Here is a 12,550-nt window from a genome sequence, read left to right on the forward strand (position 1 = left end):
AAATATGAATTTGTTAATTTTATTCTAAGTAAATAAAGTTGAGTGACCATTGATACAATTTACTCTTTATTACTAGTTTTCTTTGGTGACTAGGAACTTAACCTTGATCATGGATTCAAGGTGTCAAATTGAAACTCTGATTTCTTCTTGGGGTCCGGTGATTTCTTCTTCTTCGAGTCTGGTCTGGGTTGTTTTCTCTGTTTACATGCAAATTTCTTCTTCTTTGAGTCTGTTCTTTTCTCTGTTTACTGCAAATTTCCTTGTTGTTGTTAGACAGAATTCAATTTTAATGTCATAAATCTAAATGCCTTGAAAATGGCTATTCAATTGTCAATATTTTCTTTTAAAGATTTTGGTTAGCCAATATGTCATATCATGACCTGCATTGGGTAAAATTAAAAGTTTGAGCCACTTTAAAGGTTTTGATTCGTTAAACCTTTAATAGTGGTGTTTGGTGAAAAGAGATTTGAAAGATCTTAGAAGTTTTTTCAATTAGCTACCCTTTAACCCTAAATAAATGTTTTACCATGTCTTTATTTTTCATTTTACACAAACGGCTATTAGTAATCAACTAAGTTTTACCAAACAAGTTTACACAATCAACTAGTCAAATCAGCTAACCAGAAAAGATAATCAGCTAACAACTAATTGCTAAATATTGCTTATCTTGAAATATATTTTTTGCCAAATTGTTTAGAGATGTCATTTCAAATAGGCTTAACATTGAACTTGGTTTGAAAAACTGATTTGTTTTTACTGAATGTTCAGTTACTTCCTTGGATTTGTATAACTTGATCTATTGGTTTGTTCATTTGAATTTATTTAAAGTGACATATTGGTTTCAAGAACTTGTTTACACTGTGATTTATTGGTCCTAGGATTTGTTTAAAATGATATTTATTTCAATTTGTGTAAATCTCATATTCCTCTGCTATATAAAGTTAAAAAAGGTTAATCATGTTACTTTAAGTTAGTTTGACATGTTAATGAGACACATTTTAAGTTGAGAGAGCCAATTATGTTTTTACCAAGTTTAGGGGTTTTTAAGTCAAATGATAACGTGTCCAAATTGGATTGCTATTTCATAAATTAATTTGCCAAATTCATTATATGAAAAAATTTGGAGATGTCATTGGAGAGTTAGAAAGAGAGAAAAATAAAATAAAATTGATGGATAATTCCCTTTAGGGTTTCAATTGGGTCGAGTGGAGTTGTGGTCCGCTTATGTCAGATCGGTAGAAAATTAGTAAGCTCGGATCGAATTTTGAACTCAGTTCGAGCTTAAACTCATGTTCTCAACCTGTTCATTTAATTTGTTCACGAGCTTTGCTCTTCAGAAACTCGTATATTAATTCTATTCATGAATTTCGCTTGTAAGAAGCTCGTTACTTTTGTTCATGAACTTTGGAAACAACTTATTAATTATGTTTGTAAGCGAGCTTATGACTAAAGCTCGTAAACAAATAAACAAGCTGCTCATGAACAATTCGTTTATTATGTTCGTGAATGAGCTCACCTAATAGAATAATACAATAAAAAACTTACTTAAAATTGTAAAAAATATAATTTTAAACATATCAAATAAATAACGCTTTTATAGCTGAATTTGATGTTCCCAACTAATTAAATTTAACAAGTAAGAGTTTAATTCGAGCAAAAATAAATGATCAAATGTTTAATATATTCAAATAAAAGATCAATATCTTAATGAACTAAAAAAAGATATATTAGGACTTTAATATGTTTTTCATCTACTTAAAGTATAACAAACCAGTTATTAATCACTTTATTTAAAAAAAAAAAGTTATTAATCATTTACGTGTCGTTTGGTAAGATGTAATGACCTTCGTAATGGAATGACCATTACATTGAAAGCTCATTACCATGTTTGGTTGCATGTTACAATTTCATTGTAATGGAATGAGAAAACCTTGAGTTAAATTTTGTTGAAGAAATCTTGTAATCCCCATTACATAGAAAAATGACTTGAATTCTCATTACATTGTCATCTAACCTTTCATTTCTCAAATCTCACCTCTCAATCTTACCTCTCATTCTTGTCAAAAACGCAAAAAGTAGAAAAACATGAAAATTGAAAACGAGAAAAATGAAAAAAAAAAACAAAAAATCGAAAAAATGCGAAAAATGAAAAACTGGAATAATGAGAAAATAGAAAAACGATGAAAAATGTTGAAAATGGAAATTAAAAGAAACGAGAAAAATGTAAAAAATATGATAAAACGAAAAACTATATACTAATTTATTGATTTCAGTTAATCTAATTTTGTATTTAATTTCGATTCGATCACATTTTTCATGTTTTTCGTTGATTTTAATTATGTAAATAAAATTTTATGATTGCATTTAATTAGGAACATATAAGTATTGTATTGGTTATTATATTGTATCATAATTGTCAACCAAACATGGTAATAGAATGACTATTCTATTCCATTCCATTCCATTACAACTTTGATTACATTACGGCATTGATTACATTACATTGCATTACGACATAGCAAACGGACCTTTTAAGATTGACTTGAGTGGTTAAGGAAGTCGTTTAAGCTAGATTTCGAGTTTGAATCCTAGCGTATGCACAGAAAGCTTTAATTAGAATAGGATCTACCTATAAAATAATTTGAATTCATTTATTTAATTAGTTGCGATCATTAAGAACAAGAATAGTTGTGGTTGATGAACTTGCATTCATAAAATTGTAATTTTGGTTCATCAATGAACATGGACTTTTTGGATTTCATACATTGGAAATTTCAAATAATAAAAATATAAAATTGATATATACATATATATTGTAACGATCCGGTTTGAAGTGGGTGGCGTTGGGGTAGAAGGCCTGAGCAAGGAATGGCCTTAAGGAATGGCGATGGGGCAGGAATGAACTGAATCCCACATCGGAAATGGAGGGCGGTGATTGGAGCTTATTAGTAAGATGGAAATCCAATACATGTAGACGCGTTTTAAAGACATGAGGTCCAATGTGTTGGATTTGGGTCAGAGCGACAATATTTACATGGTATTGGACATGGTGTTACATATATATATAATACATTGTTTTTCAAAACAGATCAATATTCAATATTTACAAATTGTTAAATCAAAGTTTTTCTTTCGTAATAATTCCTTCTAAACATTTTTACCAATCAGACTAATAAAGTGTTCTGAATTTCTATATGAGAGTTTATTTAAATAAAGTTCGATTTTTTTTTAAGAAAATTACTTTAATTATTCATTTATAATTATTATTTTACCATATTACCAATAAATTAATCCGTGAAAGATATCCCTCATTTATACACATACCTTATTGTGAAAAAATCATGATTCATTTAAGAAGAAATAAAATCATTTTATTTTCGTCTTTAACACTAGAATTCTTCACGATCAATCCTTTCTCTCTCCAATTTTTCATTTTTATTTTTATTTTAAGGGTTATAGTTTTTTTCCGAGTAAATTACATTGATAGCCACTAAACTTTGCTCATTTTCACAATATAACTACTGAATTCTACATTAAATTATATTCATACGCATTATTACTGTTAACCCACATTTTTCACCTTTGACTCTCTCCTCGTCAGATTATCTTCTTTTTTTTTTTTCCTATTTTACTTATCCCTTTCACCATGTGAGTCAAGAGTAAGAGTGATCATGAATATAATTCAGTGTAAAGTTCAATAGCTTTTATATTATGTTTTGAAATTCAGTGGTCATATCGTAAAAATGGACAAAATTAAGTGGCCATGGATATAATTTACCCATTTTTTTCCCAATTTTTATTTAATACTGTTATTTATTTTAATTAAAACTCTTGAAAAATTCATAATATCCATGTTTTGTATTTAATTTGTCATTTTTGAAAGTTACGAGACTATATCAAAGCTCATCATAACAGTGATTAATATAGTTAAATAGACGGAAAATTTTAAGACACGAGCTTGAGACTCAAAAGATTTTTATGTTCTGGTTTGGTGTAGTAGAATATGTAGATTTAACGTGAAATGATGTGATTTTTTTTTTGGTAGGAAAATGATGTGATTTTTTAAATATTGAAGATTAATTTTGAGTATTTTTTATTAAATATAATTTGATTAATAATATTATATAATAAAAAATTTAAAATAAATTTAATGAAACAAAAATAGAATTTCAGTTATTTTATTCATATAAATGGCTTAATACATACATAACCTTCTGAATTTGTCCATTTTTTTCATTTTACCTCCTAAATTTAAAGGACAGCCTAATGACCCCCTAAACTTCCAAAAAACCACCCAATTTACTCATCCTTTCTGATGTGGCGGTGACCTGGCAAAATACAAAGCTGCAATAATTCAAACGCCACGTCGGAGAGGAGGGATAAATTGGGTGGCTTTTTAAAAGTTTAGAAGATCAACTAGTGTGAAAACCCGTGCATTGCACGGATATTGTTAATATATTATTTATCAATTTTGTATATATAAAGTTTCCATTAGTGTAGTAATATTATTGAATATATAAATTAGAAAAAGTAATCAAATACTATTTATAATTTAAATTGAAGTAATAAAATGTGTTCTGCTAAATTATTAATTATTCATTCTATGCTTTTTTTTATTCACTCTATGTTATTAATACTTTTTTTTAAATAAATTTGAATATTTTTTTACAACACAACTTTCACAATTATTATATTTTATGTTGTGAGGATTTATTAAGAAAAAATATTTAATTAAAATTCATATTAAAATCTCTAATTATTTTATTTTTTTTATTAATTAGCTCTTAATCTTTCAAATATATCAATATATTAAGTTTTCATTAAAAAAATCAATATATTAAGTTTTTGATTAATTATTTTTTAACCTATTAAGTTCCCGATTTTTAAATAGGTATAATAAGCCTTTAAATATTTTAAACTCTGTTTAGTATGCATAAAACTGTCAGAATATCACGATTACGTTAAATTTACAATGTATACTTAAGATTACAATGTGCATTTAAGAAATTATCCGATGTGATAATGTATAATTACGAAATTTATCTGATGTGACCGTCTATAAGTTAACAATAGAGTTTGAGTCACACACATACACGAATCTTCTAATAGAGGCTTAATGTATTAAAAAAACAAAAAAGCAAATACTTTATTTATAAGATTATGGGTTTAATGTATTAAATATAATTAATTAGAAATTTAATGTATCAATTTAAAAGATCAAATGCTTAATATTAAATTAATTAGTGACTTAAATATACGTTTTTCCTTTTTAAATTTTATAATTGCTTGCAATTATTACAACTCGTGTCTTGTGTTTTAAAATTCAAATATATACTAATTATTATTGTGTATTATGAAACCCATAAAATAAATTTATTTTTAGCTACGACTATAAATTGTAATATTGTAATGGAATGAAGTTTCTCGCATTCGAGATTGTTATTGTTGTTTCACTAGCCCCCTTTTCTAATAATGAACTTATTGTTTTTTTGTTTTAGATCTGAAATACGAACTCCAACGAAGTTTAGAATCTCTCCCTTTTGAGGAGCACACCGCAGACCACCAATAAACCCTAAAAATCCCCGACTACCCAACTGGCGACCATGGAAAAACTGCCGGAAGCAATTTACGGCATAACCCTAGAAGAGGAAGCAGCAGCAGGTTTGATTTTACAAAACGAAGATATAGCTCTTCCCCCCCCCCCCCCCCCGACCGACGTCATGGAGCCTTATCGGGTCGTTTGTCATAACTCGAAACATTAAGACCCAGTTTATGAAAAACGTTCTTGCCGATCTATGGAGCCCCTCTAGAGGTATCTGTGTTATGGAACTCGGTCCTAATTCCTACCAATTTGAATTTTATCATCCCCTTGAACGTGACAGAGTGCTGAAGGGAGGGCCGTGGATGTTCGAACAACAACTTCTACTGTTGGCGCCTCTAGAGCAGGATCAGGAACCGAAGTCAATTGAACTTCACAGTACGGACTTCTGGATACAGGTACATGATATTCCTATTGGTTTCATGTCAGAAAAGGTCGATGTTTATATCGGGAACTATCTAGGGAGCTATGTAGAATCAGACCCAAATAACTTCACAGGAGTTGGAAGGACTTATATGCGTATAAGGGTATCTATTAACGTGTTTCAACCACTTAAGAGGAAACTGAAGATTTGCAAAGCAGGTGGAGATTTTCACTGGGTCTGTTTCCGGTACGAACGCTTGCCGACTTTTTGTTTCTTCTGTGGTTGCATAGGTCACTCTGACAAGTTTTGTGAGCTATTGCTTGATGTTCCTGACCCAGACAATGCGGAGAGGGCGTATTCTACTGCACTCCGTGCACTAACATGGAGGGCCGCACAACAGGTAAAATCAAAATACTTGCTTTCCTGTCCCTCTAAAGTGCAGGAACATACATACATTCCTCAAATACCAAGGAATGGAAATCTCAGAGCTACTTCAATCCAAAAGGGCCACACAGGGAATACAGAAGCGGATATAAACACAGAGGGAATCACTATTATAGAGGTAAAGAGAAGACGACAGGAGGATCCAGATACTCAAAACACTAATATGGAAGAGGATTCTCAGGGTTTATCAGGCCAGAACAGCGGAGAGAACCAATCAGCACATATAATGAATGATCAAGAGGTGGGTCCTGGAGTCCAAGCCAGCCCGGGGCAATGAGTACTCTGAGTTGGAACTGTCGGGGGGCGGGCAATCCTCGAACAGCTCGTATGTTGAAGGACCTAGTGTCCAGAAAAAGCCTGATTTCGTGTTCTTATGTGAGGTAAAATGCAGTCAATCGAAGGTGGAGTCTATAAGGAAAAAATTAGGTTACGAAGGGGTCTTCATGGTGGAGGCCGTCAACTATGGGGGGAGGTGTAGACACCGAGTCGGAGGACCTGTGACGAAAACCTGAAACAAGGAGGTCGAAGCGATTGATTCCGGAAGTTTTGAAAAATATATAAAGAATAATAAGCTGAGGAAAATTAACGGCACGGCGCGGGCACACAACGGAATCCCGCACGCGGACGACGATGGTCGAACGCCCGCTTGACGGCTCGAGACGTGCGCGCGGCGTCCGTCGGACGCACCGCGAGTGGCACGCTCTCGACGCCCGAGCAATGCCTGGGACCGCTGGCGGTGCGCGACCTCGTGGGCCGTTGAGCACACGTGCCTGGCAGCGCGGGGCGCGCGTTCGGCGGCCGCGACGTGCGAGCGTCTAGCTGCGCGGAACGCGCGCTCGGCGGCCACGGAGTGCACGCGTCCGACGGCGCGGGGCACGCCCCGAGGGTCGCCGGGCGGGCACCCAACCGCGTCGGGCGAACGCCCAATGCGTCGGGCGAACGCCCAACGAGGGTTGGACGCGGGCGCCCAACCTCGCGTTGGGCGCTCGCCCAACATTGTTGGGCGGCCGCCCAACACTAGGTTGGGCGGCCGCCCAACCACAATGGGCGACGCCCAATTTTTTTTGGGCGTCGCCCATTGTTCCGGGATCCGTTTCCCTATATAAGGGCACGGATCCCAAGGTGAAAATGGGAGGATTTTTTGGGGAGAGTTTTCTCACACTAGATATTTTTCTAGAGAGAGGAAGTGAATTTTTTGGGAAAAAACATTTTTTTTCCTAAAATTGAAAATCTCTAAATTTCCTAAGTTCAATTTTTACTAAATTTTTCATAAAAACGGGAGCTCGCGATTCGTGGAATCAATCGGCTTCGACTGTCAGATACCGAATTAAAGATATTATCCGAGGACTAGACTCTTTATTTTATTTAATTTATTCTCTCCTTCTATTTTTTTTTAATGCTATAGTTTTTATTCCTTTAGTTATTTATTTATTTTGTCACGTTTTATTTAATTAGCGTATTTATTTAATTTTCGTTTCGTGTTAAATAAAATTCGGTTTTGTTTTAAAATAAAAACCTCGTTTTGGATATCCCAATACGAACCGTGATCCGATAAAAAGGTAGTTCGGGTATCGAAATTGTTGTAATTATAAGTTTTTAATTTAAAAGAGGTTTCCAAATAACGTTTTAAAATAAAAACATCGTTTTAGGAACTTCCGTTTTCGACTATGATCCATCTTTGGTAGTTCGGAAGTTCAAAACGATTGAATTAGATTTAATTTAAAGCTTTTGAATAAATCTGGAAAATATTGGAGTGCTGCTGTAATTTGCCAATTCTGTCACTAAAGGCTGTTTACCGACGGATTGTCCGTCGGTAAATCTGCCAAAATGTAAAAAATACCATTTCAGTCCCTTTTTCTTAACTTTTAGACTTTTAATCCTTAGTATATATATATATGATTATGTAATACATTCTTTTCAAATTGTTTTAAAACTTTAACATATATAATTATTTTAGGAGATTGGTATTCCATTTTTATTCTAATTTTTTTTTGTATATGTACATATTACTTTCTTTTTTATTATTATTCATTTAAATTACATTAAATTCTATTTTAAATGTTATTTACTTGGACATTTTGGGAGATAATTAGTAGATATTGGGGGATGAACATATAGTCTTTTTGACATTAGGATTATATTAGTTATGTATATATATATAGTTTTGTGGTATATTTGGGTTATCTTAATTATTGTTAAATAAAATTATTTTGAGTGATAAAGGCTATTTTCCTATTTATGAATTTCATTCACTATTTTCTTATGTTTAAAGTATAAATATATTATTTTCATTATTCTTTCTTATATATGTATTAGATAGTATATTTTCTTTTACTCTTATTTTATGTCTTTTGGGCTAAAATGTGTAAATATATATCTATATTATTTTCTTTATTTCTTTTGGTCATTTATAAGTCCATGTTTCAAATGGGCTTCACTTGGCAAAATTAATTTTTGGGCCTAAATGTGTTTATTGATGTAATTATAATAGTTAGAGAGTCCATTAAATAAGTGGGGAAAATAAGTCACAAAAAGAGAGTTTTCAATTAAATTATTTAAGCTAACGAGCTTTCTTAAATCTCTAATGTAGATAAATAGAGTCATTTTGGTTGATATTTCAAATCGTCTTCAAAACACCACGTTTTAAAACCTTAGTCCGTTCCAACGACGGATTAAGCGAACATTGTAACCAAAATCGTTTTCTTTGTTAATAATGGAGATTTTGAATCGCTTTCTTAATGAATTTGTACAAAATAAAATTGACTTGTATGTTTAACCACGTTTTCTTATTAAAAGGCTTTTACTTTAACGTTTTCAATTACTCGAGTCGTTCCAACGGCGACTCGGGTAAGCTTCATCAAACGAGGTTTTAAAACGCACCTAAATCGTTCCAACGACGATTAAGGTGCGAACCATGTAATAAACATCGTTTTGGGGAAATAAGTTAATGTAGAATAGACACACCATATAACATTTAAATACGGTTGTAAATAAATCACTTCTTTCTTCCCCCTCTCTGTGTATGTATAAACATAAATGGGTGATTCTTTACTGATGTGGCTTTTCAATATCATATGCTCAAAATGGTTTCCAAAAAGAGAAAGAAAAGGGTTTCAAATGAATTTTAAACTTAAAGAAGTATACGATTAGTCCGTTATCGCCTAACATACTGAGTAGGAGACCGGTGGTTCATAACCGGGCGATGTCGGGGTGCCTAGTAGCCTTTCTCCGAAAAGGAGCTAGCCTTCTCGGCTCGTACCTAAGTTTCCCGAACCCACACCGGTCTCCCGCAAGGGATCGGTGTTCTTTTTCCCATTCGTGGGTGGCGACTCTTCCATATCTCCGAGCTCCGGTCCTGCCGAGCAGCTTGATTCCGCGATTGGTTGCTTTCGACGCCAATCACCGCTTACGTCGCCATGAGGTTGTCCACCCCCCGGTCCGCTCGGGAGATTAGGCCGCGGCACCTCGTCTAACAAGTGGCGACTCTGCTGGGGAAGCAAGAAATTTGATTCCGGAAGGCATGCACTAAGCCCTTAACGGGGACGGATCGTTTTACTTCTTTTCGTATGCATTCACGAGCATTATTGCAAACCCTTTGGGTAATTTCCGCGAAACCTCTAGCGAGAGTCCATTCGTCGCTCGAAAGAGGATAGCGTAAGTTCCCCCTTACAGTAAGGCGCCAGAGGGTCCCCATCCATTCGTTAGGGGCGAATCTGTGCGGTCCTGTGAGGTCCCGCGGTCAGCCGTGTCAGCATATAGTAGCCTTAGAAGTTTCCATAGGATTACCCGTTACTATTTTTGATGTGATAAATGAATCAGTTCGTGTTTTCAAACCGCCATGATACGTGTCTAATCCTAAACTATGTAAAGAAAATGAGACGATGCGTTAATATATACTCATGAATCGACATACTAGTTACCCTAAAACATCGAAACGATTTGAACTAAAGACGACTTAGTCATCTCATATGAATGAACATGTGCGACCCGCCTTGTCCCTTTCGGTGTCCCGACGAAGGCACGTGTTCAGGAAATACGTTATGACGTAAGCACGTATTAGTATGAATCGGTTCGGTGTTAAGGATAATTACATTTCGATATAAAAGACTATATTAACGGTAGCCGTTATTCACATTCTTTAAATAAATTAGGATAAAACGAGATCACGACGAAACGAAAACGAAGAACATTTCTGTTTCGAACTACCTTGTTGTAACGTGAAAAGTTTCGCACAAGTAGCCCGTCCCTTCCGAATAAAAGACGAGCTTTTACGTTATGCCTTGTGTCATTCTTAGGAGAAATGGACGTGTCCGCAAAAGGTGACTAAGAAAACAAAGAAGAGAAAAATGAACTAAACGACCAAAATCATTCCGAATCTACGATATATATCAATACTAAGAGTAGTTAAAGAAAATAAACCAATGTCGTTGAATACGTGCCTCGGACGAGTATATACCCCGTTTAAAATCTCGAAGCCGAATTAAGCCAAACCATATAATTGCGCCATATGGACGAGACTGCGGGTTTTGACTAACGACTCGATCATTTCGACTGTTACCAAAACTGCAAGAAATATGGCCCGATGTACGTGTTTGTCTAAATTCGTGCCTAAAGGAAAGAGAACGGTGATATCCTCGCTTCGAATAAACACGCGATTCAACGAAACGTTTATTTTCTATAACCACACTGAGATAATATATCCCGTGGATTGGGAGGAACAAAGAGTTGTAATTAGCCGAAAGATTATCGTGCGCTCAAAATAAGACTCGCCGTCTTTTCACGTAGCAAAATGAGCAAACGAATTCTCGACGCTAAGAACAAACACGTTACGCGATGAGTCCGTTCCCTAAAATAAAGTCCAAAAGTGATTCCATCACTAAATAAACATGTGGTTACGTCTCTCGATAGATCCAAAAGATCCCATTGTAATCCAAAAATCGAGACACGAACCCACGCGAATAAAAGGGAACGAGTCATTGACAATAACGAACGATTGGACTAGAAGAATAACTCGAACCATGTCTAAAAACTGAGATGCGCTCAAAGGGAGTCAAAACCCGAATTAATGCGTCTCACGAAAGGACAACAGACGAGTTATTTTGAAAGAACAATCCAACTTGGTCGATTTCTTAGTCACTGAACGTTGATACGTCAAAACGAACTGTATTGTCTGATGAATGATTTATTTTCCCGCAATAATCGACGGCATCACGCGTCCCCTGGACCGCAATGTGAGCCAAAAAACCAAAATCCTAGGAAAGAGACCTGGACCAACGAGTGTGTGGAGGAATAAGGGTGGAAGAGAGATGTTGTGATACATGTAAATAGAACTAACGTTTGTTCTTCTTATCTTATAATCGTAAATAAATAAACGCACACACCACGAATCATGCATATGAAATCATGCATACATACTAATGGATACCGTTCACGCAGACGTCATCATTAAGCGGTTGTGGTTTCGCGAGAGTAATCGGCTTGTCAGACAGTTTGATCAGTCGCGAGTAGACAGTCCCGAATCAGTAGTTGTGGCTTCTGAATCATCTTCATCCGAGTATACTCAGTCTTCCGTCAGTATGTCTGCAACCGACGAGAAGGTGGCTGAATTGGAGAATTCTGTGAACAATATCAACGACCAGCTGGCCGCAATCTTGGCCCAGCTAGCCGAGTTAGCACTAAAGGACAACAAGAGTGGTAGTAAGCGTGCTGAGAATGAGGTGAACGATGGCCCTCGCTTTGGGAATGAGGAGGATTATCAGGATTATGTCCAAAAACAGTTAGAGAAGGAGAAAGCTAAGGAAGAGGAGTGGAGGCAACACATCACACAGGAAGTGCAGGACTTGCACGGAGGAAGCTCCGGAAGTCAGGATTTTTATAACTTGAAGAATTGCTTGACAGCAACAGCTTTGCCTCTGAAATTCTGGCTCCCTGACATGAAAAAGTTCGATGGAACTGGAGATCCCACCGCTCACATGAATCAGTACGTTGCGGTAATGAAGCACACGATCCTGACCGAGGATCAAGTCTTGGGGCTGTTTAACACTTACCTGGAGGGGGCTGCCCTCACATGGTTCTATGCGCTGCCAATGGTGACAAAGAAGGATTGGAAGGAGTTAGCGAAGTCATTCATCGCTCAGTATAGT

Source organism: Euphorbia lathyris, chromosome 3, assembly GCF_963576675.1.
Source record: "Euphorbia lathyris chromosome 3, ddEupLath1.1, whole genome shotgun sequence".
In the NCBI taxonomy this organism is placed as follows: domain Eukaryota; kingdom Viridiplantae; phylum Streptophyta; class Magnoliopsida; order Malpighiales; family Euphorbiaceae; genus Euphorbia; species Euphorbia lathyris.